Here is a 6156-nt window from a genome sequence, read left to right as displayed (position 1 = left end):
TGTAATCTTAAGGTGGCCAAACCTGTTGACTTGTGGGAACAACAAACCTTCTAATGTGCAGGAAATCCCCACTTGCAAAAACAAAAAATTGGGATTTATGCACACTATAAAATATAACTTTTAATAGTATCTTTAAAAGTTCTCCTTAAGCAGTAACTGATTCTATCATGGCTCACTGGTGGCTTTAGGTAGTTTGTTTGGGAAAGCAAGCTAGTTTGGTGGCCCACTGTCAAACTGTTGGGTGAATTTTCTAGTCATCCAATAGTTACCCATGCCACGTTTGGTATTCTTTGTGGTATTTTATATATATTTTTGTGAAAAGGGGAACTTTTACAGATATTATTAAAAGTTATATTTTAGAGCGTACATAAATCCCAATTTTTTGTTTTGCACCCTATACAGTGTACACGCATCACGTTTATCTCTTTCTACGAAATCCCCACTTGATCTGCAAATGCCATACATATGTAATTCAACATGCCTGCCCCCTTGTTTTGAAGTGATAATAAGCCGCCATCACCTGGTGTCTGCGAGAAGACTATTCTACCTTCCCCTTGCAAACACACGCAATGGGGAACCGAGTCTGCATGTGTAATGTTTAGTTCATTAGGAATACCTTGGGCCTAAGCTATTGAACGTATATGGGCAGTATAAGACCAGGTGGACCATGCAAAACGGTTAAGTCAAACGTGATCAATCCATTATAGGACAGAAATTATTGCATCAAGAAAGCAGTCTCCACAACAAATTTTGTTTTTTAGAAACCTCCACCCAACTTAATATAGCCCTGACTTATAGTATAACATATCTATACAGTACTATATCACTGGCAGGGTAGACCATGTAAATGTGTATATTTGAAAAGGAAACAAAAGACAATCAAACTAAATCTGTGTAAACCACATACAATTTTTTATTCCCATTTATGGTATTATAGATTGTCTTCTCTGGTGGAGACTATCAGACTATAAGGTCCTCAGGACATCACTGGATTGTTTTACATATCACTGGTAGGACTATTGTTTAACTGTGAACAAGGAAAAGTAGAGACAGGCACATTGTACAGACACACCTTGAATGTTGAATGTTGAATCAAATTAGGAACTGGAATTTATTCATGTTGAGAAGACGCATTTACAGGGTCCTTGTGAGACAATGGGGGATATTTACATCCATATAGATGAGCTGGCTGATCTGGCCCTGACATTACTATTAGAGATGAGCGAATACTATTCGAAACGGCCGTTTGGAATAGCACGCTCCCATAGGAATGAATTGATGCTGCCGGCGCGCAGGGGGTTATGCAGCCAGATGCCGGCTGCGTGTCGGCTGCATCCATTCATTACTATGGGAGCGTGCTATTTAAAACGGCCATTTCGAATAGTATTCGCTCATCTCTAATTACTATCTGTTCACTAAGTCAGTTCACTGTAAAAGCTGATTTGAGGGTCAGTAATATTTTAGTCGGGATGAAGGTGCCATTTTATACTTAAAGGGATTCTACCACTAAAACAGGTTTTTTTTTGTGCTTAATACATCGGAATAACCTTTAGAAAGGCTATTCGTCTCTTACCTTTTGACGTGGTCTCTGGCCCACCATTCCGTAGAAATACCGGTTTTTACCGGTATGCAAATGAGTTCTCTCCTCCTGTATTGAACTAGAAGAGCAAGAGCGGCCACCCAAAAGTGGCCACCGGAACGGCGGGCCGGAGACCATGTCTAAAGGTAAGAGACAAATAGCCTTTCTAAAGGCTATTCCGATGCCTTAAGCACAGAAGAAAACTGTTTTAGCGGTAGAATCCCTTTAAAGAATGAATTTACACAATTTTTCCTTAAACTGATCCTATTATTTTGTGGTCACAATTGGGTGTTTAGGAAGACTTTTTTTATATACTATTTTTAATTAACACAATTATAGATGAGCGAATCGATTATGCAGAAGTGGAATTCGATCTGAATTTCAGGATAGCTTCGTTTCACCAAGAATCCGTATTTCTTCAAGCTTCGATGCATCGAATCCAATTTTTTTAATAAAATTGCCACTGCACATGTTAGGACAAGGGGCAGGGAACTCTGGGAACGTGGGATCACCCACAATGCCAAACATGCAACTAATCAGCAGCCAGCCAACCCTGTAATGTCAAAGTCCTATAAATACTAGCGGCCATTTTAGGTACAGTCATTTCACATCACTCTTACTGGAGATAGACATCAGCAGAAGCTGGGGACAGTGATAGGAAATGGATAGAAGTTCAGGAAAATTGGATTGCTAGTGAAGAGAAAGTATATGGTGGAAGTCAAAGAAGAATTTGGGGTGGTTGCAGTGTCTTTAACAGAAAGAAACTTAATATTTTTTGCAGCGCTCACTGCCGCTATACTGCTGCTCATTACTCATATCTGTGTGTTCAAGGTGGAACTCAACAAGCCTTTTACAGCCAAAAACACTGAATTATCATCCACTCATACCTGCACTCATCTGTTCTCATTACTTTTTAAAAGCGTTTAAATAGTGCGGAAAGAACGTAGAGGCTCATTAGCCGTTGTGTTTAGCGTATACAATTATAGGCCATTTCTAAATACAGTCGTGTCAAAAATCAAGAATTCTTAGTCACCAATCTCCACAATTACCAGTTATTCTGACGCTTATTTTAAAGGCGTTTAATAGTGGGGAAACAAATAAGGGGCAAATTAGCCATTGTGTGCAGAGTATACATTTATAGGCCATTTCTCAATACAGTTGTGGTAAAAATCTCTTAGCTAACACTAATCTCTGCAGTTGGAGGCTATTCTAATGCTTAAAAGTGTTTATTAGTGGGAAAAATCCTATTTAAATTACTCAACTGGACTTGGGATAAGCAAAATTTAATAGGCAAACACAAAAGGGTGCCCTCACTAAATCTAAAATGTAACTTTTACTTTGTTGTACTAAAATGTAGACATCACACTTAAAAATAGAGTGGTGCTGCTTGTTGGCTATTGTTCACACCACTATCAGTCAAACAGATCACAGACAACTCTTACACCAGCTAGGAGACTTGCTCTTGACACCTTGATAATTAGATTATCTAGTTGCTCCTGTGGTATCTACAGCTGCTGTAAGTAGGGCTATTTGGTCAGAATATTGCTCTATGCCATCTGTTCCCATGTGTACTTGTTCCATCCCACCCTATATATACTAATATGTTATCATGGATGAGCACAACGTCCAGTTCATGAGGAAAACCACACTGCGAAGGATACACAAGTGGAATAAATCAACTCTGCATTTACTCTGGACCTAGGTCAAGGTACAGCAGCACTCACTTCCACCAGAAAGTACTAATTTCAGGGAGAACGGACTCCGATATGCAGAGCCTAGCAGGGTTTAGGGAATGATATGCCCTTTATTAATTACATTCTGTCTCTACGCGTTTCATTTATCTCTAAATTCCTCAGGAGACTGATAAATTAATGCCCTAATAGAAGTATTTGCAGTGAAAACCGCATTACTTTGCCACTGGGTTACTGTATGGCCTCATAAGGCTGCTGTAACTTCCAAACTCTGCCACTGGGGCACTGTAAGGTCTCCTCACACTACTTCTGTCACCCCACTCTTCTACTGGGTCACTGTATGTCCTCATAAGGCTGCTGCAACCTCCACACTGTGCCAATGGGTCACTAAGGTCTCATAAAACTGCTGCAACCTCCAAACTCTGCCACTGGATTACTGTATGGCCTGATAAGGCTGCTGCAAACTCCACACTCTGCAAATGGATCACTATTACCTCCTAAGGCTGTTGCTACCTATACATTATATCAACTTGCCACTCTGTGGCCTACTCACACTGCTGCCACCTCCGCACTCTGCCACTGGGTGACTGTATGGCCTCTTCACACTGTTGACAACTCCACACTCTGCCACTTGGTCATTGTATGGCCTTCTCACGCTTCTGCTGCCACTCCACTCTGCTACTGGGTCACTCTATGGTCTCATAAGGCGACTGCAACCTCCACACTCTGCCAATGGATTACTATAAGGCCTCCTCACGCTACTGCCGCCTCCTCACGCTACTGCCGCCACCCCACTCTGCCACTGGGTCACTATACGGTCTCATAAGGCTATTGAAACCTCCACACTCTGCAAATGGGTCACTGTATGACCTCATGAGGCTGCTGAAATCTCCACACTCTGCCACTGGGTCATTGTATGGCCTCATAAGGCATCTGCAACTTCCACCCTCTGCCACTGGGTCACTGTATGTCCTAATAAGGCTGCTGAAACCTTTCCATTCTGCCAATAGGTCACGGTAAGGCCTCCTTACACTACTGCCGCCTCCTCACACTCCTCCGCCACAGCACTCTGCCACTGGGTTACTGTATGGCCTCATAAGGCTTCTTCAACTTCTACACTCTGCCACTGGGTCACTGTATGGCCTCCTCATGCTACTGCTGTCACCCCACTCTTCTACTGGGTTACTGTATATCCTCATAAGGCTACTGCAACCTCCACACTCTGTCACTGGGTCACTGTATGGCCTGATAAGGCTGCTGCAACCACCACACTCTGCCAATGTTTCACTGTAAGGCCTGCTCACACTACTACTGCCACCCCACTCTGCCACTGGGTGACTGCATTGCCTCATGAACTTGCTGCAGCCTCCAAACTCTGCCACTGGGTCACTGTATGGCCTCACAAGCCTACTGCAACCTCCACACTCTGTTAGTGAATCACTTTATGGCCTGATAAGGCTGCTGCAACCTACACACTCTGCCAATGAATCACTATGACCTCCTAAGGCTGTTTCTACCTACACATTATATCAACTTGCCACTCTGTGGCCTACTCACACTGCTGCCATCTCAGCACTCTGCTACTGGGTGACTGTATGGCCTCCTCACGCTGCTGACACCTCCACACTCTTCCATTGGGTCATTGTATAGCCTCCTCACACTACTGCTGCCACTCCACTCCGCTACTGGGTTACTATATGGCCTCATAAGGCTACTTCAACTTCCACACTCTGCCACTGGGTCACTGTATGACCTCATGAGGCTGCTGCAATCTCCACACTCTGCCAATGGGTCACTGTAAGGCCTGCTCACACTACTGCTGTCACCCCACTCTTCTACTGGGTTACTGTATATCCTCATAAGGCTACTGCAACCTCCACACTCTGTCACTGGGTCACTGTATGGCCTGATAAGACTGCTGCAACCACCACACTCTGCCAATGGGTCACTGTAAGGCCTGCTCACACTACTGCCGCCACCCCACTCTGCCACTGAGTGACTGTATTGCCTCATGAACTTGCTGGAACCTCCACACTCTGCCAATGGGTCACTGTAAGGCCTCATAAGACTGCTGCAACCTCTAAACTCTGCCACTGGGTCACTGTAAGGCCTCACAAGCCTACTGCAACCTCCACACTCTGTTAGTGAATCACTGTATGGCCTGATACAGCTGCTGCAACCTACACACTCTGCCAATGAATCACTATGACCTCCTAAGGCTGTTGCTACCTACACATTATATCAACTTGACACTCTGTGGCCTACTCACACTGCTGCCATCTCCGCACTCTGCTACTGGGTGACTGTATGGCCTCCTCACGCTGCTGACACCTCCACACTCTGCCATTGGGTCACTGTATGCCCTCCTCATGCTAAGCAAAGATCCAGCAGCCACATAAAAAATATTTCCAATCCTTTATTTCAATCCAGAATAAAAGCACATATACATCGGGTAATAGGCATTACCAACCCTAAGAGACGGGTCCGATAAATGGCGTCGGCGTGTGCTTTTATTCTGGATTGAAATAAAAGATTGGAAAGTTTTTTTATGTGGCTGCTGGATCTTCGCTTGTTTCTATTTCAAAGTGCTCCAAGCCGACGGAGCTTGGTCATCCGTGCACCCGATTATCTCCACAGAAATGTGAGTCTCCATGGATATAAAATTTACACATTCATAGGAGCATGGAAGTATTTGTCTTTTTTTTTTAGGCTGTGTTTTTTTTCCCCTCCCCCTTGTTTCCTCAAGATTGCAGTATCACACTCTTCTACTGGGTCACTGTATGGCCTGATTAGGCTACTGCAACCTCCACACTCTGCCAATGGGTCACTGTAAGGCCTCATGAACTTGCTGGAACCTCCACACTCTGTCACTGGGTCACTGTATGG

General features: G+C 44.0%; 1 long non-coding RNA gene across 2 annotated transcripts; it reads right to left on the bottom strand.

The window, feature by feature from the left end:
• Positions 1 to 4585: 4585 nt before the first annotated feature.
• LOC142184205 (uncharacterized) lies at positions 4586 to 5638 on the bottom strand. Of its 2 annotated transcripts, none has more exons than XR_012711809.1 (3): positions 5481 to 5638; positions 4769 to 4921; positions 4586 to 4617 (listed from the first exon to the last, which is right to left on the bottom strand). It is a non-coding gene; the product is annotated as an uncharacterized LOC142184205 (long non-coding RNA). The 2 variants fall into 2 exon arrangements; XR_012711810.1 differs by lacking the exon at positions 4586 to 4617 and adding an exon at positions 4637 to 4668.
• Positions 5639 to 6156: the final 518 nt, after the last annotated feature.

The sequence above is a fragment of the Leptodactylus fuscus genome, chromosome 11 (genome assembly GCF_031893055.1).
Source record: "Leptodactylus fuscus isolate aLepFus1 chromosome 11, aLepFus1.hap2, whole genome shotgun sequence".
Lineage (NCBI taxonomy): Eukaryota > Metazoa > Chordata > Amphibia > Anura > Leptodactylidae > Leptodactylus > Leptodactylus fuscus.
The sequence above is the reverse complement of the archived record's forward strand: the minus strand, read 5'-3'. Positions and strand labels throughout refer to the sequence as shown.